This window comes from Triticum urartu, chromosome 3 (assembly GCF_003073215.2).
Source record: "Triticum urartu cultivar G1812 chromosome 3, Tu2.1, whole genome shotgun sequence".
Taxonomy (NCBI): Eukaryota; Viridiplantae; Streptophyta; class Magnoliopsida; order Poales; family Poaceae; genus Triticum; species Triticum urartu.
The window spans coordinates 739,170,990-739,196,756 of NC_053024.1; the positions used below are offsets into that span (position 1 = coordinate 739,170,990).

General features: G+C 44.6%; 1 long non-coding RNA gene and 4 other non-coding genes across 6 annotated transcripts; 1 reads left to right on the forward strand and 4 right to left on the reverse strand.

The window, feature by feature from the left end:
- Positions 1-7,634: 7,634 nt before the first annotated feature.
- On the reverse strand, positions 7,635-7,721 carry TRNAM-CAU. Its single transcript is given in 2 exon segments — positions 7,635-7,670; positions 7,684-7,721. It is a non-coding gene; the product is annotated as a tRNA-Met (tRNA).
- Positions 7,722-10,044: 2,323 nt separating this feature from the next.
- Positions 10,045-10,118, forward strand: TRNAV-AAC. The gene has a single exon. It is a non-coding gene; the product is annotated as a tRNA-Val (tRNA).
- A 70-nt stretch (positions 10,119-10,188) lies between these two features.
- TRNAI-AAU lies at positions 10,189-10,262 on the reverse strand. Its single transcript has one exon. It is a non-coding gene; the product is annotated as a tRNA-Ile (tRNA).
- An 8,302-nt stretch (positions 10,263-18,564) lies between these two features.
- Positions 18,565-20,367, reverse strand: LOC125549551. Of its 2 annotated transcripts, none has more exons than XR_007301386.1 (2): positions 20,162-20,367; positions 18,565-18,834 (listed from the first exon to the last, which is right to left on the reverse strand). It is a non-coding gene; the product is annotated as an uncharacterized LOC125549551 (long non-coding RNA). The 2 variants fall into 2 exon arrangements; XR_007301385.1 differs by lacking the exon at positions 20,162-20,367 and adding an exon at positions 19,847-20,155.
- Positions 20,368-24,457: 4,090 nt separating this feature from the next.
- Positions 24,458-24,531, reverse strand: TRNAI-AAU. The gene has a single exon. It is a non-coding gene; the product is annotated as a tRNA-Ile (tRNA).
- Between the last annotated feature and the right edge of the window lie 1,236 nt (positions 24,532-25,767).

A 25,767-nucleotide genomic window follows, 5' to 3' on the forward strand; every position in this document is an offset into this window, starting at 1 on the left:
CTGATCGTAGTCCGGCCAGGGCTCTCCTGATAAAGAGAGACACTTTAGAGAATTTAGGATGTCGCCGAAGGGCGAGTGCTGAAAGATGTCCGCGGCGGTGAACTCCATTATCGGCGCCCAATCGGATTCGATCGGCAGGGGCGCGGGGGGCACGGAGTTCGGAGAGGAATCCGACTCTTCGGAGTCACGGACTATGCGGAGTGCGGGGCTGGAGTTCGGCTCGATCGCCTCTGAGATCGCAGCCCCTAAGGCAGCGTCTAACCGTTGATCCTCAATCGGCGCAGTGGGCTCCGAATCAATGGTCGGAACCGGTGCGTGTGCGGCCTCCAAAGTGTTGCTCGGCGGCAGAGCTATATCATGCCCATCGAGACAATGCGGCGTGCTTGGCTATGACTCGAATCCGTCGAAGATCAAGTCCCCGCGGATGTCAGCCGTGTAGTTTAGGCTTCCAAACCTGACCTGATGGCCGGGGGCATAGCTTTCGATCTTCTCAAGGTGGCCAAGCGAGTTGGCCCGCAGTGCGAAGCCGCCGAAGACGAAGATCTGTCCGGGGAGAAAAGTCTCGCCCTAGACTGCATCGTTGTTGATGATCGAAGGAGCCATCGGGCCTAAAAGCGACGACACAGAGGAACTCCCAATGAAAGCACCAATGTCGGTGTCAAAACCAGCGGATCTCGGGTAGGGGGTCCCGAACTGTGCGTCTAGGCCGGATGGTAACAGGAGACGAGGGACAAAATGTTTACCCAGGATCGGGCCCTCTTGATGGAGGTAAAACCCTACGTCCTGCTTGATTAATATTGATGATATGGGTAGTACAAGAGTAGATCTACCACGAGATCAGAGAGGCTAAACCCTAGAAGCTAGCCTATGGTATGATTGTTGTATGATGAAATTGTCCTACAGACTAAAACCCTCCGGTTTATATAGACACCGAAGAGGGTTAGGGTTACACAAAGTCGGTTACAATGGTAGGAGATCTTGAATATCCGCATCGCCAAGCTTGCCTTCCACGCCAAGGAAAGTCCCATCCGGACACGGGACGAAGTCTTCAATCTTGTATCTTCATAGTCCAGGAGTCCGGCTGAAGGTATAGTCCGGCCATCCGAACACCCCCTAATCCAGGACTCCCTCATACGGTAATCGTATCTTAGATATCATGTTGTTAGACAATAATGAACTTACGAGCTATGGAGAAGCGATGGTGGGCCCGTATTCCGACAAATGGTTAGAAGCCATGAAATCCGAGATAGGATCCATGTATCAGAACAAAGTATGGACTTTGGTGGACTTGCCCGATGATCGGCAAGCCATTGAGATAAATCAATCTTTAAGAAGAAGACGGACGTGGGCGGTAATGTTACCATCTATGAAGCTCGACTTGTGGGAAAGAGTCTTTTCACAAGTTCAAGGAGTTGACTACGATGAGAATTTCTCACCCATAGCGATGCTTAAGTCATGTTAGCATTGGCTGTATTTTTCGATTATGAAATCTGACAGATGGATGTCAAAAACAAGTTTTCTTACCAGTTTTTGTAAGAAAGAGTTGTATGTGATACAATCAAAGTTTTGTCGATCCTAAGGATGCTAAAAGGTATGCTGGCTCCAGCGATCCTTCTATGGACTAGAGCAAGCATCTCGAAGTCAGAATATATGCTTTGATGGAGGGATCAAAGCTTTTAGGTTTATACAATGTTTGCTAGAAACTTGTATTTACAAGAAAATGAGTGGGAGCACTACAACATTTCTGATAAGTATATGTGGATGACATATTGTTGATCCGAAATAATGTAGAATTTCTGGAAAGCATAAACGGTTGTTTGAAGAGTGTTTTTCAAAGGAAGACCTGGATAAAGCTGCTTACATATTGGGCATCAAGATCTATAGAGATAGATCAAGACGCCTGATGATACTTTCAAAGAACGCACACCTTGACATGATTTTGAAGGAGTTCAAAATAGATCAGTCAAAGAAGGGGTTATTACCTGAGTTGTAAGGTGTGAAGTTGAGTAAGACTCAAAGATTGACCACGGCAGAAGCAAGAGGAAGGACGAAGGTCGTCCCCTATGCTTCGGCTCTATACGGTATGCCATGCTGAGTACCGCACCGGATGTGTGCCTTGCCACATGTCTGGGAAGAGGGTACAAAGGTGATCTAGGAGTGGATCACCAGATAGCAGTCAAAATTATCCTTAGAGGAATAAGGAAATGTTTCTCGATTATGGAGGTGATGAAGAGTTCGACGTAAAGAGTTACGTCGATGCAAGCTTAACACCTATCCGGATAGCTCTGAGTAGAGATACTGGATATGTATAATGGAGCAACAATTTGGAATAGCTCCAAGTGGAACGTGGTAGCAGCATCTACGATATTGACATAAAGTTTTGCGAAATACATAGGGATCTGAATATGGCAGACCCGTTGACTACAACCTCTCTCACAAGCATAACATGATCAAACCCAGAACTCATTGAGTGTTAATCACACAGTGATGTGAACTAGATTATTGACTCTAGTAAACTCTTTGGATGTTGATCACATGGCGATGTGACCTGCGAGTGTTAATCACATGGCGATGTGAACTAGATTATTGACTCTAGTGCAAGTGGGAGACTGTTGGAAATATGCCCTAGAGGCAATAATAAATTATATTTCATTGTTCATGATAATCGTTTATTATCCATGCTAGAATTGTATTAATAGGAAACTCAGATACATGTGTGGATACATAGACAACACCATGTCCCTAGTAAGCCTCTAGTTGACTAGCTCGTTGATCAATAGATGGTTACGCTTCCTGACCATGGACATTGGATGTCGTTGATAACGGGATCACATCATTAGGAGAATGATGTGATGGACAAGACTCAATCCTAAGCCTAGCACAAGATCGTGTAGTTCGTATGCTAAAGCTTTTCTAATGTCAAGTATCATTTCCTTAGACCATGAGATTGTGCAACTCCCGGATACCGTAGGAGTGCTTTGGGTGTGCCAAATGTCACAACGTAACTGGGTGGCTATAAAGGTGCACTACTGGTATCTCCGAAAGTGTCTGTTGGGTTGGCACGAATCGAGACTAGGATTTGTCACTCCGTGTAACAGAGAGGTATCTCTGGGCCCACTCGGTAGGACATCATCATAATGTGCACAATGTGACCAAGGAGTTGATCACGGGATGATGTGTTACGGAACGAGTAAAGAGACTTGCCGGTAACGAGATTGAACAAGGTATCGGGATACCGACGATCGAATCTCGGGCAAGTATCGTACCGATAGACAAAGGGAATTGTATACGGGATTGATTGAATCCTTGACATCGTGGTTCATCCGATGAGATCATCGTGGAGCATGTGGGAACCAACATGGGTATCCAGATCCCGCTGTTGGTTATTGACCGGAGAGTTGTCTCGGCCATGTCTGCATGACTCCCGAGCCCGTAGGGTCTACACACTTAAGGTTCGATGACGCTAGGGTTATAGGGAATAGATGTACGTGGTTACCGAATGTTGTTTGGAGTCCCGGATGAGATCCCGGACGTCACGAGGAGTTCCGAAATGGTCCGAAGGTAAAGATTTATATATGGGAAGTCATCATACGGTCACCAGAACAATTCGGGGGGTTACCGGTATTGTACCGGGACCACCGAAGGGGTTCCGGGGGTCCACCGGGAGGGTCCACCTGCCCTGGAGGGCCCTATGGGCTGTGTGTGGAGAGGGACCAGCCCCTTAGTGGGCTGGGCGCCTCCCCCCTAGGGCCCATGCGCCTAGGGTTTGGGGGAACCCTAAAGGGGGGCGCCCCACTTGCCTTGGGGGGCAAGGCAACCCCCCTGGCCGGCGCCCCCTCCTCAGATTGGATCTGAGGGGAGCGGCCCCCCTCTCCCTTGCCCCTATATATATGTGGGGGGTGGGAGGGCAGCCGCAACCCAAGTTCTGGCGCAGCCCTCCCCCTCTCCCAAGTGCTCCTCCTCTCCCGCGGTGCTTGGCGAAGCCCTGCAGGATTGCCACGCTCCTCCTTCACCACCACGCCGTCGTGCTGCTACTGGATGGAGTCTTCCCCAACCACTCCTTCTCCCCTTGCTGGATCAAGGCGTGGGAGACGTCACCAGGCTGCACGTGTGTTGAACGCGGAGGCGCCGTTGTTCGGCGCTTAGATCGGAATCAACCGCGATCTGAATCGCTGCGAGTACGACTCCTTCATCCGTGTTCTTGCAACGCTTCCGCTTAGCGATCTACAAGGGTATGTAGATGCACTCCCCTTCCCCTCGTTGCTAGATTACTCCATAGATTGATCTTGGTGATGCGTAGAAAATTTTAAATTTCTGCTACGATCCCCAACAGGAGGATGGAGGGCGTCAGTACCTTTGATGTCTACGTGCTGCAACCCGTCACCAACGTCGATGTCCACCACATCAGCAAGCACCGAGAGAAGGCCGTCGCCGCCGTTGTCGTCACCCCATCCCCATCCATCCATGGGTGGGTTTTGGGCTAGGGTTTCATCCCCATCCATCCATTGGTCGGGCCGGACCTTCATGGCTGACCTCGAGGGCCAGGTGGACGAGGGCGTGGTGGTGCCGCTGCGGATCTGGGCGCCCCTCACCTTGTCGCGCGATATGGAGCCTTCTCTCCCATAGCCCCAACACCTTGTCGCGCGGATCCAGGCTAAGAAGGTGAGGGGCTAGAGCGGCGGCGCTAGAGGAGGAGGAACCCGGCGGCGGTGGGATTGAGGCGGCAGCGGGGTTGGGGTTGGTGCAGAGGAGAGCGGCGGTGGGCAAGTGCATCGAGGGCACAAGGATTTGGGTGCGAGCGTCTGGCTAATTTTTGTAGGTTTATTTTCGTAGATTATTTTCAGAACGAGTTCTTTTATCAACCGGAGGGTTTAGCACTGGACATTGTGGGAGCATACCGTTTTTTTCTGGTTCGAGGGCGGAGGGGGGAATCGATGGGATGCGGGAGGTGGGATCGAGGACGAAAAAAACCATCTCTAGTGGGACGAAAATTGACCGGCGGAGACTACCAACTGCTCCATTAGAAGTAAAGATATTTGAGCATATACGTACGGATGTGTTATGTGGCGTTCAAAGTCTTACACGTGCGTATGCATTTTGAAGAATTGTGTACTGTATGTTGTTGTACCTGGTTTGGTTCTTGAGAAAAGGGATACCCCCATATGTAACAAGATCAAATGCTCATAACCCTTTCCATCATTTTTCAAAAGGGGAATATATTAATATTAAGTAGATACCAATTACATCTAGTCTCTGCATCAACAAGATGTCTAAAAAGGACATCTAGCATGCACACAACCAAAAAAGATTGAGAAACGAAAAAAAAAAAATACCCTGCCATGATGATCAATCACCCACAGTAGCAGTACTCTAACCACCACCAAAGACAGCACCCATACTACAAAGAAGGTTCTTCAAAAGCAATGCCTCCAGGAAGCCAGGAAGGAAACAATGCACGAACGTTTGTCGGCGCCTGATCAAATATCATAGGTTTTCACCCTGGAGAAAGACTACGTTCCCAAAACAATGTCTTCAACAAGGTCACTGTCAGACACAACCAATAAAAGCAAGATCTTGGGTTTGCATCGTGGAAATGACAACTCGGTACTCAAAGGAGCATCACCAACAAAGAAGTCATCTGATGTTGCCAGCCCACTTGCGCAGGCTACTACTACAAGTCACGTGCCAACAGGTTCACAGGAACTCGTACAAGCCAAGTCTGAACAACTGCCTGTGAAGCAAAGTCTTCATCCTCTTGTCCTCTCTAATAAAATTTATGATTGAAAAATAGGAGAATCTTTGCATGTGAAACAAGCGACCGACAACATTTGTTGTATGTGTTATCATGTGACGTGTTCTAGTTACTAGACTGGAGTGGGTGCTTTACTGAGAGAGGGATGAACACACATGAGGGAATATATGTGCGATTTCGACTTGATCCTAGGCACATGAGGGATGAACACACAAGTGTTACCTTGTCCTTCTCACACCTTTGTGGTTCAGGAACAGAGTAGCAGGTGGGGCGACAAAAGAGTTAAATGTATATAGCCCCCCTAGACTTCCAGATTTCGATCACATCACCCCCCTCAACTCAAATACCAGGTACTTAGTGCCCCAAAATTTGAAATGCCGGATAAAACACCCCATGATACCCTGCTAAGTGGTTTTGACGACCGTTGCGCTAATGTGGCCATGAGGTAAGGCCGAAAACGTCACTGCACCGACCGCTTGCATTGGGTCTCTCCCAACCACTCCTCATCATGGTGGTGGCCGCGCTGAGCGCACTGCTTCCACACATGCCCCGTCTATTCCCGGCCAACGCTATCGACCATAAGAGCGCGCGCTGCCCGTCCTCGCCATTCGGACGCCAGGGTTGCCCCTAGGCCATGGCAAAAGGTGCAGCTGCCTAAGGCCCATCTTGATTAAGGGTCCAATATATCTACATGTTAAATAAATTACAAAATATTTGATTTGCAGAACAAAAAATCAACACGAACAGGGGCATATCCCCCCCTCCTTAGGGCACTTTGTCATGTTCTATTTATTTAATAGTTATTTATAGTTAAGTTCTTTAACAGGAGGCTGAGCGTGTGCGCTCGATGTGGCCGGTGCAGCCATATTCTCTGTCTTGGTTCGCGCCACGTCACAAAACCACCGTCAGAAACCGCTTAAGCAGTGTCTTGGGGGTGTTTTATCCAGTATTTCAAAGTTTGGGAGGTTAAGTACCCGGTTTTTGAATTGAGGGGGTCATATGGTCGAAATCTGAATGTCTATGGCAAAAGGTGTGGCGGCCTAAGGCCCATCTTAATTAAGGGTCCAATATATCTACATATTAAATAAATTACAAAAAAATTGATTTGCAGAACACAAAATCAACATGAAAAGGGGCATATGCCCCCCCTTCCCTCCTTAGGGCACTTCACCACTTCTATTTATTTAATAGTTATTTATAGTTGAGTTCTTTAACAGGAGGCTGAGCGGATGCGCTCGATGTGGCCGGTCTAGCCGTGTTCTCTGTCTTGGTTCGCGCCACGTTACCAACATCACCGTCAGAAACCGCTTAAGAAGTGCCTTGGGGGTGTTTTGTCCGGTATTTCAAGCGATTAAGTACCCGTTTTTGAATTGAGGGGGTGATATGGTCGAAATCTGGAAGTCTAGGGGGTTATATATATATTTAACTCGACGGCAAAACATAAGAACTTAAGAGGGCACCAAGGACTGGATTTGGTACAAGAACCGTGGAAGCATGGCCTGAAGTTTTATCCTTCCTAGGTGTTGTTCCTTTATCATCTTTTTTTAATCTTTAGTTTTGATGTTCCGTTATCTCTTGATTGCAGTACCGCCTGCCTAATCCATCGTACGGGAAAATGAAAAAAGAAAAAAGCTGGCAAGAAGTTTCGTGGTTGCATACGAGCTAAGCAACAGCAAAAGTCGTAACAAGGTCAGACATAGGGCCAACTTGACGAGGCTTCTAATTTAATTATCCCATAACTAGTTTAAAATTCTCAATGTATAAGAGAGACGGCTTATGAAAAAAGCTGGGGAAAGCGGCTTATTTTTTAAGCCACCAAAAGATTTTTAACTAGGAGCCAAAAGGGAAATAATTTAATGCCAGCAAAATATTAAATAAAAAATGGGGCGAGAGAGGCTCGAACTCTCGACCTCAGGATCACTCGCTTTAGCTATGAGACCTACGCGCTAGCCAACTGCGCCACCGCCCCATTGTGATATTTCTTTTTATCAAAAGTTAGTTATAAATGTTATCTCTGAAGCCAGTAAAATAGTGTGGTGTCACGGTCCAGTCTCCAGCTGCGAGGCATCAGTTAGTGATCTGATTCTACTCATGTTCATTCCCAGCACCAGTTTTACGTATGCAACCGCGAGAGATTCTAAACGGTGTCTGTACATTTCGATTTCAGCAAAGCTCATGCAACAGCAGCAAGCTCATCTTGTTCATTTCATGGCCGACACAGTGATAATAACTATCAACCAATCAGTTAATGATTCCAACGACCCCATGGTTCTCAAGAAAAGAAAAGAAAAATGCAAAAATATGGAGCCTACTTCTCAAGGATCCATCATTCCATCAAAGTGTACTTTGGGGGCACAAATGGACCACCATCTGATCCAGCCCTTGCACTTCTTTTATGCAGGTTCATTGGCCAGCAAACCAATCCATCCGATATAAAAACAGATAATAGCAGGTTGTGATGAGAATCCATATATGGGTGTACTGTACGTATCGATAAACACAAAGTTGGTTCGTAGTCTCGCCTCTCCATAGTGGGAGATTACATAGTTCAAACAATTAGGAATTTTTCTGAACGTAAAATAAACAAAGAAAAATCTTTGAATTCAAGAACAACTACTGATTACTAAACTTTGATTTTGCCTTTTTTGTTATAAAAAATAATTATTATTTATTAAACTAAAAATAACTACTGCTTATTGGAAATTATTTCTTAGTCCGAATCATACTAGATTTTCGTGATATAATATAATTTCTAACTATATACAGCTTATACACATAAAATTTATCTTGATCCGTTTTTCCTCTTGAATCCTTTAGTTTTAGTTAGCTCATGAAAAATTTAAAACTATTAATTTAGTATTATCCATAGTGGATTTATCTAGACCAATATATCAGATTCTTATGCTATTTGGGGGATTTCTTCTTCTACTAGGGGGTTTACAAGTAGTATTAGTTACCGACCCTATTTATTCTGCCTTTTCATTGGGATTAATTCTTGTTTATATATCCGTATTCCATTTTATTATTTAATTTGTACTTTGTAGCTGTCGCACAACTTCTTATTTATGTGGGAGCCATAAATGTCGCAATCATATTCGCCATAATGTTCATAAATCGCCCAGAATGGTCTGAAGATAAGAATCGTTGAACTATTGGAGATGGTTTCACTTCACTCGTTTGTATAACTATTGTTCTTTCACTAATGACTACTATCCCAGATACATCATGGTAGAAGGGAATTTCTGAAGCATCATGTATTCATGTTGGACGGGTGTGTGTGTCTTTTCCATGTGCTTTCTGCTTTCATTGGCACCGATTTATAATTTATTGCAGGTTTGTCTCCATAAATCTTAGAACATAATGCAGTGAATTATTGCCATGGAAAACTTAAGGAAAACGATTCAGATCAGATGGCCGATCCAGCGCGAGCATCCGCCGCCTCTCCCGTGCGATGTGCGTGTTGCGTGGGACCCGTCCAGCATTATCTGTATGGAGTAGTTTCCTTCATCTTTATCTCACCCACACCAATCACTCAACCTTTTCCTTTCTTCCATGGCGTTTTGTCTCTCTCAAGCCTTCTCTCAATCTCCCACCCAAATCTCTTACTAGATGATGTTGTTTTTTGCAGCTAGTGCGTGGTTCAGGGAACTGCGACTGCATGCAAGACCTCGTCCTTGCCGCCCCTGACCATCACCGGCCGTGCGAATAGCGACGGTGTTGTCAGCAACGGCGGCGGTGTTTCTGAAACATCATCTTTGTTGCAATTTTTTCTGCAATATCCTGTGTGTTGCAAAAGCTCCTTCTTCAATAACATGGCAAAAGAATTCTGCAACAAAATCTATGGTGCGAAAAAATTCTGCAACAAGGCTTGTGTTGCAATAATGGAGGATGTTGCTAGTTGCAAAAAAATAAAATCTGCAACAAGATCTTGGTTGCAAAAAAATTCCGCAATAAGGCTTGTGTTGCAATAATGAAGGGTGTAAAAAAAATGTGCAACAAGGCATGCGTTGCAATAATGAAGGGCGATGCTGGTTGCAAAATATTTCCACAACAAGGCTTGTGTTGCAATAATGGAGAGTGCCGTTGGCCACTCCATGCACCAGATCCGATGGCTGGCGACCCAACCGATCTTTTAAAACGATCCGCCGGCGGACGCATAGCTGCCCCCAAAATTTAAAGGACAACCGTCTCGTAAAAATAGTGGACCAACAGTGAATGATGTTGTGCATGTCTTTGGAGATTGCTGGACGCTTATACCGATCTTATAAGCTTTACCGATCAAGACGTCAACTGGTTTCGTGGTGTAGTTGGTTATCACGTCAGTCTAACACACTGAAGGTCTCCGGTTTGAACCCGGGCGAAGCCATCTAATTATGTTTTCTTTTTGCTCGCATTTTCCATTGAGTAAAAAAAAGAAGAAAGAAAAAAAAGATTAATGGCCCATACAGGTCTCGAACCTGTGACCTTCGCGTTATTAGCACGACGCTCTAACCAGCTGAGCTAATAGGCCGGGTGCGAAATTCATATTTTGTCGTATTATAATTCACTGCGTATTGCTGGACGCTCAAACTGAATATGGCTTGCACGGTATCTCCCTTGTGATGTGATGAAAAGAGTAAGCAGATCACCGGAGCTCTTTTTTTTTTTTGCCTTTCTTATACTGATAATATGAACCAGAGGTAAAGCCATCTTTGTTCGTTGGAGCCATCAGCAAAATTCTTGGCTATCAAGATTCTCATTTGACTGTCGACGTTGGGAAGTATTCGTAGCTGTTGGAGCCTTTTTGTCATTGTGTCTGTGATGGGATGGGTATGCAAATCATCTTGCAACAGCTACATAGTGATGAAAAGCATATGCGCAAGCGGGTAATTAATGGCAACTATATATACCCGATCTAAGCCCTCCAAGAGAAAATAATCACTCTCGACTTCTGTATCATAGGATGCACATAGCCAAATTTTGTTCAATTCTTTTGGACCGAGGACACTATCTTTTGGAAGAAGAACTATGTTTTTCGTGGTATCCCTCCCTTCTCTATACCTGGATACGAAAATAACGGCTGGCATGCATGGATCAACCAAGACGCCATATGAAATACTGGCCACCTCACTTAATTGATCGTTGTCAGGGTTTGCGACGTTTAAAGCCATGGGAGTATAAACGGGGATAAAAGTCGTATATCCATCTTATGATGAGAAGAAAAATCATCACAAGGAGCAAGTAGGAAAATCATCTTTGCTCATAGGAGCCATCCACACAATACACCAATAAATCTTCGTCCTTGTCTAGTTTCCCATTTCGCTATCTTTGCATGCAAATATTTGTCTTTGTTGGAATCTTTTTTGTCACTGTTTCCGACTTTATGTGATGTGATGTGTGCGCAAATCATCATGCAACAGCTACATAACAATAAAGTCATCTGCTACTATACAAAAGGAAAAAAAAATACGCAAGATTCTTTTTCGTTTTCATTTTTTGTTTCTTCGGTGAAAGATGGATGCTGTTGATGAACGCGCTAGCATGCCGTGTACAACTGAGTTGTCACAATTTTTCTCCCTCACGTCAATTTTTGATGTTATGGATGCTGGAATTTAGTCCATTTTAGGCAGTCCAATAACTATTTCAGAAATTCCTAATAAATTCTAGAGGCCCACTTAGCCCATCTGTGCAAGGCAAGGGATACTACTAAAGTTTAGTCACACATTGCTAGTTTAGTGGGAGTTGGACCTCCTTATAAGGGAGGTTCTTTCCCCACTTGTACGAGCATGAAAACAAGAGGGATATCCACGCGCGCTCCTCCTCCGCCGCCCGCCTCGGCATGACGCGCTGCGCCGCGGGTTGCGGGAATGAGCCGATGTCTAAATTTTTGCCACGCACTACGGGTATACGAAAGGTCACTCGGGAGCTGGAAAGTTTTTGCTGTAGTGGATATTGAATACGAACGCTGCCCCCTTCGGCTGCTGTCTGTTCGTTTCATCTCCTGCGTTCCCTTCAGCTCCCGGCGCAGCCTCACGCCTTCTTCTCTTACGCCTATAAAAGGGAGGTCGCTCCTCTCAGAGAGACGCACCAGAACTTCTCGTTCCTCTCGCCACCGGTTCCAATCTCTGAGCTGCTGCTGTCTTCCTCATCCCGGCTTGCGGCATGCACCGCAGGTCGGGACAGTAGGCCTCCGGAACCGCACCTCTTTGAGTCCTGTATGGGAGAAGGGTGATAAGGTTTTTGGGGAGCGTTCTGCGCGACTACTGACTGACTCCTTCGTCACGGACGCCCCGGACTCCAACGACTACTTCCCCGACGACGATTTCTTCCCCGACGTCGACAACCTCCTCGACGACATGGCTGGCGAGGACGCCGACCCCAAGTCCAGTGCTACTGCTGCTGCTGTCCCGTATGTGTTCTTCTTTCTGTTAGATATCCTGCCACAGTTTCTCGTACTAGTACTTGCCCTAAATATGTTAGGTTCTACCTCATATATGCAACTAGTTCTACTGTCTGCTATAGATATGATAAGCTACAGTTCATATATGCGGAAGCTATTTTCCTTCTCTCTGTTAGAACACATGACTTGTTTTATCTCTACTATATTAGTCATGCTTTATCTAGTATTTCTGTTAATAAAATCATCTGGTAAATTGCTCATATTTCCAACAATCCAAAAACCTTATTATAGGCAATTTACCCCGAGTGGTTTTGCTGCTTCCATGAGACCTCCTATGTTTGAGGGTATCCACTATAAGATGTGGCGCGTGAGAGCAGTCTTATGGTTTCAAACCATGAGTTGCTATGACGCCACTCTCGGCAAACCTGAAGGAGAGCCTGATGCTCAACAGGCACAAGCTTTTCAGAAAATGGATACTCTGTTTAAGGCTGCTCTCTTGAGTGTTCTTGGTGAGAACATAGTTGATGCTTATGCGTCAATTGATAATGAAAAAGATATGTGGGATGCACTCGAGGCCAAGTTTGGGGTCTCGGATGCTGGCACTGAGTTGTACATCATGGAGCAATTCTATGATTACAGGATGACTGAAGAGCGCTCCGTGGTTGAGCAAGCTCATGAGATACAGTCATTTGCTAGAGAATTTGAGCACTTCAGTTGTATGCTACCGGACAAGTTTGTTGCCGGAGGTATCATCACTAAGCTTCCTCCTTCATGGAGGAACTTTGCTACCTTGCTGAAGCATAAGAGGCAGGAGTTTTCCGTCCCGGATCTCATTGGCACTCTTGATGTGGAAGAAAAGGCGAGAGCAAAGGACACACGTGCTCGAGGTATTGAGGGAGGATCTAGTGCCAATGTGGTACAGAAGCAGAACTTCTAGCCCCACAAGTTCAAGAACAAGGGCAAGTTTGATGGAAAAGCAAAGTTTGATGGGAAGAACAAGGCTGTGCAACACACGAATTTCAAGAAGAAGAATGGCAAGAAGAAAGGTGCTTGTCATGTGTGTGGGGATCCTGATCATTGGGCTCCTAGTTGCCCTAATCACTATGACAAGCGTCATCCTGGGAAAGGCGGCAAGACCGCTAATGTTGTCATTAGAGACACTGACATGAAGGATGCTGGGTATGGTATATTTCCCACTATTCTTTCAGTATGTCATTCTCCTGACTGGTTATTGACACGGGTGCTAATGTGCATGTATGCGGTGATATTTCCATGTTTTCGTCTTATCAGACCACGGGGACTTCAACCGTGCTGATGGGCAACGGTTCAAGTGCTTCTGTTCGTGGTGTTGGCACGGTCGATCTGAAGTTTACTTCGGGAAAGATCGTGTGGCTGAAGAACGTGCATTATGTCCCCTCCGTCAATAAAAATCTTGTTAGCGGATCTCTTCTGTGTAGAGATGGCTACAAGCTTGTCTTTGAGTCGAATAAATTTGTAATATCCAAGTATGGAACCTTTGTTGGTAAAGGCTGTGAGTCGGGAGGCTTGTTTCGTTTATCCTTATCAGACGTTTGCAATAAAGTTGTTAATCATATTTGCAACAATAGTGAATCCAGTGTGTGGCATTCACGTCTTTGTCATGTTAACTTTGGTTGCATGTCGTGACTAGCGAAGTTGAACTTAATCCCTAGTTTCACCACCGTCAAGGGATCTAAGTGTCAAGTGTGTGTGCAAGCTAAGCAACCTCGTAAGTCTCACACGACTGCGGAAATAAGAAATCTTGCACCACTAGAGCTCATACATTCAGATCTGTGTGAAATGAATGGTGTGTTGACAAAAGGTGGAAAGAAATATTTCATGACGTTAATTGATGACTCCACTAGATACTGCCGTGTGTATCTTCTAAAATCTAAGGATGAGGCTTTGAATTTTTTCAAGATCTATAAAGCTGAAGTGGAAAACCAACTTGATCGGAAAATCAAGAGGCTTAGGTCTGACCGTGGTGGAGAGTATTTTTCCAATGAGTTTGATGCTTTTTGTGCGGAACATGGTATAATCCATGAGAGGACGCCTCCCTACTCACCTCAGTCAAATGGGGTGGCCGAAAGAAAGAACCGTACTCTAACTGATTTGGTTAACGCCATGTTAGACACATCGGGTCTCTCCAAGGCATGGTGGGGGGAGGCGATATTGACAGCATGTCATGTCCTGAACCGAGTCCCCACAAAGAACAAAGAGATAACTTCATTCGAGGAATGGGAGAAGAAAAGGTTAAAACTCTCTTATCTGCGAACATGGGGTTGTTTGGCGAAAGTCAATGCTCCAATTTCAAAGAAGCGGAAGCTTGGACCAAACACTGTGGATTGTGTTTTCCTGGGATATGCTTTTCATAGCATTGGCTATAGATTCTTAGTTGTAAAATCTGAGGTACCTGACATGCATGTCGGTACGATCATGGAGTCGAATGATGCGACTTTCTTTGAAGATATCTTTCCCATGAAGGATATGGCTACCTCATCTAATCAGGAGATGCCTAGTTCATCGAATCAGGAACCAGTTACAATTACCGAACCTACAATTTCGATGGAACACTTTGAAAGTCCTGTGGAGGAGAACAATGAAGTTCCTATTAGGAGCAAGAGACAGAGGACTGCAAAGTCCTTTGGTGATGATTTTCTTGTGTACCTCATAGATGACACTCCCAGTTCTATTTCAGAGGCCTATGCATTTGAAGATGCTGACTACTGGAAGGAAGCGGTTCATAGCGAGATGGATTCCATCTTGGCAAATGAAACTTGGGAGATAATTGATCGTCCTTATGGGTGCAAACCTATAGGATGCAAATGGGTATTCAAGAAGAAGCTTAGGCCTGATGGTACTATTGAAAAGTACAAGGCTCGGCTCGTGGCTAAGGGTTATACCCAAAAGGAAGGTGAAGACTTCTTTGATACTTACTCACCTGTGGCTTGACTGACCACTATTCGAGTTCTACTTTCACTAGCTGCCTCGCATGGTCTTCTCGTTCATCAAATGGATGTTAAGACTGCTTTCCTAAATGGAGAGTTGGACGAGGAAATTTATATGGAACAACCAGATGGGTTTGTACTAGATGGTCAGGAAGGGAAAGTATGCAAGTTGCTGAAGTCTTTGTACGGACTTAAGCAAGCACCCAAACAGTGGCATGAGAAGTTTGAAAGAACTTTAACAGCTGCAGGCTTTGTTGTGAACGAAGCTGACAAATGTGTGTACTATCGCCATGGTGGGGGCGAGGGAGTTATCCTGTGCTTGTATGTTGATGACATACTGATTTTCGGAACAAATCTGAATGTTATTAAGGAGGTCAAGGATTTCCTATCTTGTTGTTTTGAGATGAAGGATTTAGGAGTGGCTGATGTCATTCTGAACATCAAGTTGTTGAGAGACGATGATGGTGGGATTACATTTTCAATCTCACTATGTGGAAAAGATCTTGTGTCGCTTTGGCTATAGTGACTGCAAGCCCTCTCCAACACCATATGATGCGAGTGTGTTACTTCGAAAGAATCGAAGAATTGCTAGAGATCAATTGAAATATTCTCAGATTATTGGCTCGCTTATGTACTTAGCAAGTGCTACAAGACCTGACATCTCTTTTGCTGTTAGCAAACTGAGTCGGTTTGTCTCAAAACCAGGAGATGTGCATTGGAAAGCTCTAGAGAGAGTTTTGCGTTATTTGAAAGGCACTGCAAATTATGGAATTCACTACACCGGGCACCCAAAGATGCTTGAAGGGTATAGTGACTCAAACTAGATCTCAGATGCTGATGAGATAAAGGCCACGAGCGGTTATGTATTCACTCATGGAGGTGGCGCTGTTTCTTGGAAGTCTTGCAAGCAAACCATCTTAACGAGGTCAGCAATGAAAGCAGAACTCACAGCACTAGATACAGCTACGGTTGAAGCAGATTGGCTTCGCCGGCTCTTGAATGACTTGTCGGTTGTTGAGAAACATGTACCGGGTGTCCTTATGAACTGCGACAATCAAATTGTGATCACGAAAGTGAGGAGTTCAAAGGATAACATGAAGTCATCAAGACACGTTCAGAGAAGGTTAAAGTCTGTCAGGAAAATGAAAAACTCCGGAGTTATTGCGTTGGATTATATCCAAACGTCTAAAAATCTGGCAGATCCTTTTACCAAGGGTCTATCACGTAATGTGATAGATAATGCATCGAGGGAGATGGGTATGAGACCCACAATATGAGTTGTTCACAGTGGTAACCTATTCTTTGTGATCGGAGATCCCGTGAATTAGATGTGGAAGACAAGCTGTTGGTCAACTGGGAGGAGAGTACCCTTACTGTTAAAATACCACTCCATAAAGATGCAATACTCTCCTAATCTGCATGGCAGATTGATGTATATCGTAATGTGTTCTAAGTGGCTCTTTGAAGCAGAGATGTTGTCCTGCAGAACATCTTTTGAAGAACGCACCTATATGAGTCTGATTGTTAAACGTCGCAATCTATGAGAGTAGGGTTCTCTCTAGTAAACTCATGAAAGGTCTCGGAGTATGACGCATAAGCTCCATCCGCGGGGAAGACCCACGGTAGCCACGTATCGGTCAAGGCTTTATGTGAAGCTAGATTAGCAGAAAACTTGCAGTTCAAGGCCCAGTCCACTGTTCAAGTTGCTTACTAGTGTAGCATAGAGTTCTAGGTGGAAGTTCAACTTAACAGTCTCCACTGCAATACCGGTATATAAAACAGTGTTTTGGAACCAAAGGAAAATTTCTGTGTGTCTCTGGGATCTGGTGGGGGATTGCTGGAATTTAGTCCATTTTGGGCAGCCCAATAACTATTTCAGAAATTCCTAATAAATCCTAGAGGCCCACTTAGCCCATCTGTGCAAGGCAAGGGATACTACTAAAGTTTAGTCCCACATTGCTAGTTTAGTGGGAGTTGAACCTCCTTATAAGGGAGGTTCTTTCCCCACTTGTACGAGTATGAGAACAAGAGGGATATCCACGCGCGCTCCTCCTTCGCCGCCCGCCTCGCCACGCCACGCCACGCCTCGTCACGACGCGCCGCGGGTTGCGGGAATGAGCCGAGCCGATGTCTAAATTTTTGCCACGCACTACGGGTATACGAAAGGTCACTCGGGAGCTGGAAAGTTTTTGCTATAGTGGAGGCACTACGGGTATACGAAAGGTCACTCGGGAGCTGGAAAGTTTTTGCTATAGTGGATATTGAATACGAACGCTGCACCCTTCGCCTCCTTCTCTTACGCCTATAAAAGGGAGGTCGCTCCTCTCAGAGAGACGCACCAAAACTTCTCCTTCCTCTCGCCACCGGTTTCAATCTCTGAGCTGCTGCTGTCTTCCTCACCCCGGCTTGCGGCGTGCACCGCAGGTCGGGACAGTACGCCTCCGGAACCGCACCTCTTTGAGTCCTGTACGCGAGAAGGGTGATAAGGTTTTTGGGGATATTGAATACGAATGCTGCACCCTTCGCCTCCTTCTCTTGCGCCTATAAAAGGGAGGTCGCTCCTCTCAGAAAGACGCACCAGAACTTCTCCTTCCTCTCGCCACCGGTTTCAATCTCTGAGCTGCTGCTGTCTTCCGCATCCCGGCTTGCGGCGTGCACTGCAGATTGGGACAGTACGCCTCCGGAACCGCACCTCTTTGAGTCCTGTACGGGAGAAGGGTGATAAGGTTTTTGGGGAGCGTTCTGCGCGACTACTGACTGACTCCTTCGTCACGGACGTCCCGGACTCCAACGACTTCTTCCCCGACGTCGACAACCTCCTCGACGACATGGCTGGCGAGGACACCGACCCCAAGTCCAGTGCTACTGATGTTGTTGTCCCGTATGTGTTCTTCTTTCTGTTAGATATCCTGCCACAGTTTCTCGTACTAGTACTTGCCCTAAATATGTTAGGTTCTACCTCATATATGCAACTAGTTCTACTGTCTGCTATAGATATGATAAGCTACGGTTCATATATGCAGAAGCTATTTTCCTTCTCTCTGTCAGAACGCATGACTTGTTTTATCTCTACTATATTAGTCATGCTTTATCTAGTATTTCTGTTAATAAAATCATCCGATAAATTGCTCATATTTCCAACAATGGATGTGTCATGCGGCGTTCCTGTTACCAAGTGTGTATGTGTTTTGAAGAATTATGTAGTGTATGTTGTTGTGCCTGGTTTGGTTCTGAAGAAAAGGGTATGTACCAAGATTGGAATGTTCTAACCCTTTCTATCATGCATCCTCTTGTCCCCTCGAACTAATTATGTCCTTTGCGGAAGAAAAACACACAAATCTTTCCATGCGAAAGAAGCAGCAGCAGCAGCAGCGGTGTGTGCTATATGAATACTATTGCCTATCTGATGATTTAACTAGAGTGGGGTGCTTAACTAAAAGAAGGGAAGATTTGCGAGAAAAGAAAGGTACATATGGATGATATTTGTCCATCCATCCATCAATTGTTCCCTGTTGTTGTCAGAGAGTGCTTGATTAAACAATCTGGGCGAGGCGAATCAATCATGTGAGCTGTGGAATTAACAATTGGAGCAGCTGTTGCTGCTTGGTTTGTGTTTCATACTTTCATGCCAGTCTGGTGGCTTCAGCTTTGGCTCTGAAGACCTGAGTCATGCCTGATGGGAGTGCAGGTGTTCTTGCCAGCTTCAATTTGCAAGGAATTCGTGCAGACCCGACCTGCTGCACAGGGCAGAAAATTGAAATTCAACGCTAGGAACAGCAAGTGGAATAATTTTGTTCCAGAAAGAATGGTTACAGGAAATATAGGAGCAAAAGAAAAAATTGGGGCGAGAGAGGCTCGAACTCTCGACCTCAGGATCACTCGCTTTAGCTATGAGACCTACGCGCTAGCCAACTGCGCCACTGCCCCCTTGTGTTATTTTCTTAAATCAAAGTTTATTGTACTTGGATATCTCTTATATGTGTTGTAATTGACGTAATTTTATACTATGTTTGTGAAAAAAATAGAAGAATCCGAGTTGGTTAACCAGATGGTAGAAATAGGTAAAGGCGTGTTACAGAAACATGACGACATATATATGTTGATACAAACTTCGACGGCAGCAAGTAGGTTGGTTGGTTATCACTACTCAAATTGGTTCTAGACTCAAGTAGCCAGGCATAAATATATTAGTATTCAAACCACCCCCCCCCCCCCCCCCCCCCCCCCCCCAAGTTTTACATATGCATCTTCCTGCAGAGATTCCAGATGCATGGTCTGTGTAGACAACAAAATTAGTGATTTCCTCCTTGCATCTGTCTGGTACCTTTGGTCACTTCTGGACACAATGAAAAGAGGCTCAGTTCAAGATGCCAAAAAGAAAAAGAAAATCCGACGGTTCTCAACTATCAAGAAGTAAACAAGACGATACATGGAGCCTCGCTACTTCTATAATGGATCAAAGCAGTTGTACTCTAGATCCATCACTCCATCAAAGTGTACTTTGGGGGCACAAATAGTACTAGTAGGACCACCGTGTTTAGTTCAGGTCCATATTCCAGCAAACTAAACCATATACCAGGAAGGGAAAAAGATAGTGGTAGCTGGCTGCAATAGTAAAATATTTATGGATAACTTAAACCATATGTATGCATCTCACCTCGCTGCATCAAGATAAGCATTAAGCATCCTCAAAAAAAAAGGATAAGCATTAAGCAACAGAAATGGCCTCCTAAGCTCATGGACCACTACCTTGGAGGAGAGAAGAAAGATCATGGAAGAACAAAAATGTTGCCAAGGTGGTTTGGGCTTCAGAAACCAAGCTTGGTTAGAACGCCAAGCGTGGTGTCTCCTACCTTGCCCCGACAGTCTCCGTGCCCGACTACTGAAAGCAAAATATTATCTAAATGGGAGGTTGGAAGATACTGTTTGTACGGGTAACCCGTCTCCTACTTGGCAGGCAATATGTCATGGCCTTGAATTGCTAAAGAAAGGGATAGTGTGGATGATCACAAATGGCCAAAATGTTAGAATTTGGCGTGATAGATGGATTGTAAGAGATCTTACTGGTGGACTCATATCGCCCAAAGGACATTGTAGATTTGAATGGCCTCCTGAGCTTATGGACCACAATGGAAATTGGGATAACTCTAAACTGCAGCAATTCTTTCTCCCAATCGACATTTGTGACATCCAAAAAATTGGCCCCTCTCATCGTCTTGGCGATGACTTGATAGCATGGGCCCAAGAAATCTGGTGTATACGGTGTGAGAAGTGTGTACCGTTTGGCTACGGATGATCTTCATAATGGGCGCGTGACCTCCTCAGGCCACCACCCAAACGGCCGACGTGACGGTTGGAAGGCCCTATGGTCATGCAGTGCATCACCAAAGGTATTGAGCTTCGGTTGGTGCCTAGCAAATAATTCCCTTGGTACGTGGTGCAACAAAAACAAACGAATTTTGGAACCCAAGACATTATGCTCTATATGTAGCACATGTGAGGAAGATTTTTTTCCCGTGCATAAATGCAAGAACGCTATGACGGACAATGTCTTCTAAATGGACTTTACATGATGTTATATCTATCAAGCCCACTGGTCCAGATTGGTTTATTCAACTGCTTTGTGAGTTAGATGAACCAACAAGGGTTCAACTTCTTATGCTCTTCTGGAGAATCTATCATGTTCGAAATGATATAGGTGGCCTTTGGTTCTCAGGCTATCCCTGGATGGGATAGGGATAACCTGATTTTTTGAGGATGCCACACGTTTGGAAGAGAGGATGAGATGGCTGAGGATAACCAGGGATAACGAATATTCGCTCCAAAACTTGGCTATCGAGAGCCGCAAAAAATTGGCGGACAAGGGCAGCCACCCACGCTCGCTCTGCTTCAGCTTACCTATCTTGGTGATTAGCACCGAGACAAGAGACAAACAGATGAATAGGCAACACGGTCACACCAGATCTGATTAGTGAGTTTGGCGATTTCGATGAATTGTTTGGACAGTGGAAGCTAGCCTCCGTGCTAATGCCCGGCGAGTAGAAAGGATAGTCATGACCGAATTGTTTCGATTTTGTATCATAGAAGGTAAACGGAAAAAATCTGCATATACTACTTGGGTATTTTCTCTTTCTTTGAGGGGAATATATTGGGGGTATTCTGACCTGAGAGGTAATCATAACAATTCATCCACCTATCATCCTTTCAAGCAAACATAAAATTGGCTATCCCGACCACTATCTAACCTTCCAACCAAACATGCAAAGATGGCTATCCATAACTAGGTGGACAGGGGCACCCTTAGCCAATCCAACCTTGCCATTGAACCAAACACCACCATAGTGCACTCAAAGACCGGCCCCCTGTGGATGTCCCTGTCAGGTTTCTATAGAGCTATCTATCCTCCTTACAGTCTGTTGCGACTTGCCCAAATGATGATCATACTAAGGGAAAATCCCCGGTTCAGTTCTGCTACCCACTGGTAATACGCACATGTGACAATAAATTTACTACTCCTGTCCCTTGGTCACCTCCTTCTGCTAGACGTGTTAAACTAAATACAGATGGCTCCATATTGGATGGGGTTGATGGTATAGGTATGATACTCCGTGACCACTCCGACGGTATTGTTTTCAGCTCCTGTAGGCACCTTTTTTCATGCAATGATGTGTTGGAGGCTGAGATTTTAGCTATCCGGGAGGGACTCATGCTAGCCCTACAATGGGGCAATCTACCAATTGACATTGAAAGTGACAATTTGGAGGTTGTGAACATGTTGAAGAGTGGAGACACAAACAGATCAAGATAGACATTTCTTGTTAGAGAGATAAAGGAAGCATGTCCGAATCGTAGTTCTTGTATTACCCACATCCGTCGTGGCTGTAATTCCACTAGCTAGTCATGTTTCGGCAAACTTTGGGAGGACTCAAGGTCGAACTGTTGTATGGCTTGGGTCGGGACCAGATGTCGTATTAGACGATGTTAAGCGTGATTATACATTGATTGAGTAATACAAGAATTATTTCCGCAAAAAAACACAAATGTTACCAACACTGAATGTTGTTTATGTTATATCCGTAGCAAGGCTGATTTTGTGTATGAGACACACGAGGCATCACCTAAGGAAAACATGCTACAAAAGAAATGAGGAGCCAGAATCAAGTCGATCACAATATACAAAACTCTTTTTTTAGGCAGTACAAAACTCTTTTTTGACGAGGCTACCAGCAAGAACAAACAAAAGGTTTTCTTTTTAGGCTTCAAACAAAAGGTTGACTCGGGCTTGGCAAGATGCGACAGACCTGTGCAGCTGGGCTTGTGAATAAAAGGCCCAACATCCGTTCGTCACTGGAAAAAAACTACTATAATGCCACGAGTAGGGATGATTTGTTTTTCTAGGGAAAAATTAAAAACAGAGAGGAAAAACAGAAACAAAACTGAAATTTTCAAAACTGAAATAAAACTGGAATTTTGTATGCGGAAACATAAATGGAAATGGAACAACGTTTTACAGTGGAACATGCGAGGAAATGGAACTTTTCATTTCTATTAATACGACACTTTCTGTGTTGAGTATGAACATATGGCTATTTTGTAGCCTGACAAACACATAATTAGGCCCTCCACATATCATGCAGAATTGCCCATATGGCCTAACTTCTTCACTACTATCAATGCATCATGGACACTTCTCTTTCTGAGTTGAAGTGTCTACTATATTACTAGTATATACTACTATTGAAGTCGTCAGCTATATAAACAGTGGTGTGTGATCTATCTTCTATTATAGAACAATATGTTAGTAGTATGACCGTATGAGCACTATTGTGATTTGCGCTCTAGTGTTTGGTTGTTTGATGGCTTTCAAGTTTTTGTGTTGCCAATTAAATATTTATGCACAAATGAATATCATATTATATACCCAACATGTATCTTAATATTTTGATACCTTTCAAGTTTTTGTGTTGCGGAAGTTCAATTGTACTTTGTTGGTTCCATTGTGTTTTTTCTACGGTTCAAGGGGTCTTTGGTTCCGGCAAATACTCGATTTCGTCTCCGTGTCCTTGTCGTATTCGCTGCGGTTTCATTTCCGGTAGTATTCGTTTGCAGGGTTTCTATATTCATTTCCAATTTTCGAAGCAAATATGAAAACACACGTGGCAACACCAAGTTCCATCCATTTCCACTTTGTTTTCATCCCAAGCCACGAGTCAGTTTCCACTTTCCATCCAAACTAGGGTAGTATAAAATTCCCTGAAAACTAGATTAATATAAACTCATAGATATGAATAAAGGAAAAGAGAAGTGAGTGATGCCCATTATTCAATAGTTGTTACTAGATCTTAGCGGGGTTTAAGCATTTCTTAATGATAATGTAGTTTTTAGTAGCGTTTGCTTCCTTTAATGTCGATTTGAACCATTGGACGCCATGCTGGCGAATCATGGCCTCTCTTCTGCTTTTGCTAAATCTCTATGTGTTGGTTTGAAATATGGGTGGCCGGATTGTGTGTTTCCCCTTTATATTCTCAAACGACCACCTTGTATTGCTCGACTTCGATATTTAGGAGGTCCAAGCGGAATGGTTTGGGGACAATACATGTTCTATTTACCAGACTCGTGGTGTTGGTTTATTCTCTCTTGATTTTCTTGTGCACTACCAGGAGACCCGTCTTTTGTTGTTGGTCTCGTCCCGGTCAAGCTGCCATTTCTTCCTTTAACCCCCTTTCCGGAGGTCCTCCGGCAGAGAATGTATTGATGTGAGCTTGATATCTAATGTTGCGAACCCTTTTTTGGGTTCACCCCTAGTCCATGGTCATCATTGATGCATGTGCTTCAGCATCTTCGATGGCACCAGGGGACTCTTCCTCCTCCATTTCAATCGGAGGTGTCGGTTAGCTGTTTTCAACATTGATGCTAGGTTCGAGACAGGTTGTGCCCAGTGGGGATTTCCCCAGTCATCATGTTGGACATATTTGTTTTTGTTTCTTCTCCACTTGCCCATGTACATGTTTCATTGGTCCTTTCTTGATTTATATATATAATTTATTGCAGGCTCATCTCCATAAATCTTGGAATACAATGCAGACTTTTTTCCATGAAAAATCCGTACTTAAAGGATACTTGTCTTGTAAAAATAGTGGATGAACAGCACATGATGTATACTGTATGTCTTGGAAGAATGCTGAACATTATTTATTAATATATATAAATTAGATGAAACAAAATAAACACAATGGTTTCGTGGTGTAGTTGGTTATCACGTCAGTCTAACACACTGAAGGTCTCCGGTTCGAAGCCATTTATATTTTGTTTTTTTTTCGCATTTTGCATAGTGTAAAAAAAATAAAAGTAAAAGACTGGTGGCCCATACAGGTCTCGAACCTGTGACCTTCGCGTTATTAGCACGACGCTCTAACCAACTGAGCTAATAGGCCTTCTCCTTGTTTGGAAAGAGGGTGCTGAGGAGCTGAGGAGCAGTCTCCCTGGATGTTGCGATTTGTGAAGGAACCATCGTTTCCACATGGGTGTTTGGGGGGGGGGGGGGGGGGGGGGGGGGGGGGGGGGGGGGGGTTGTGGACGAAGTTGTGGAGCAAGCACAGATTCTGCCACCGTAGATCGCGGATGGCTGCACATCTACACACACTTTATCCTAATCAATTAGACAGCGATCACCTGTGCAAGTATCTTTGTTGGTCCAAAAAAAGGCACGACGTCGATGGTTGATCAGCTCAATAACACCACAGGGAAGGTGGTAGGAACACATAAAGTAGGTTGGAAGATTATTTACCACCAGGTTACAGGGAACTAGCCTCCTACCGGAGGAGAGGAGAAGAGCCCGCAAGCTGGAGAGGTAGCGGTCCAAGGAGTGGACGAAGGGGCGTAGGCTGAGATAGGGAGTTTCAAGGTGGAAAGCAGAGGACCCAGGTATGGTTGAGACAAGGAAGAGATGGGGCGTCCAAGAACCGCTGCCATGGCAGAAGCCACGGAAGAATTGGAGTGCATGGGAATGAACACGACTTGTGAAAAATGATGGATCTAAGGTGAGTAGCAGCGGTGAGGTCCATGGCAAATGCTAAGCGTGTTGTCCGCATATTGGAGCACCAGGCAAGGAATTGAGGGGTGTTGGAATCTTATTAGTCACCGTTTCCAACTTTATGTGATGTGATGTGTGCACAGATCATGATGCAACAGTTGTATAATAATAAAGCAACTATTATTATTATACAGGAGGAAAACAAATACACAAAATTCCTTTTCAATTTCATTTTTATCCCTCCGTCGAAAGATGGATACTCGTGACAAACCGGCTAGCATGCCACGTACAATTGAGAGTTGTGACAATTTTTCTCCCTTGCGTTGATGTTCGATAATATATTCATATGGATGTGTCATGGTGCGATCCTGTTACCATGTGTTTTATGAAAAGAAAGGGATTATTTGCAAGGAAAAGAAAGATCGTCATATTATGTTCGTTCATCCATCCATTGTTCCCCATTGTTGTCAGCGTCTTATGTTAGTTATTAAACAAGCAAGACGGGGAGATTCAATCATGTGAGCTGTGGAATTAACAAGTGGAGAAACTCTTGCTGCGCACACATTGCAGGTGTTTGTGTGCGTCTGTTCTCTGAGTATTTTACAGTTTTTTCTAGTCGAAAATAGGAGAAACAAAG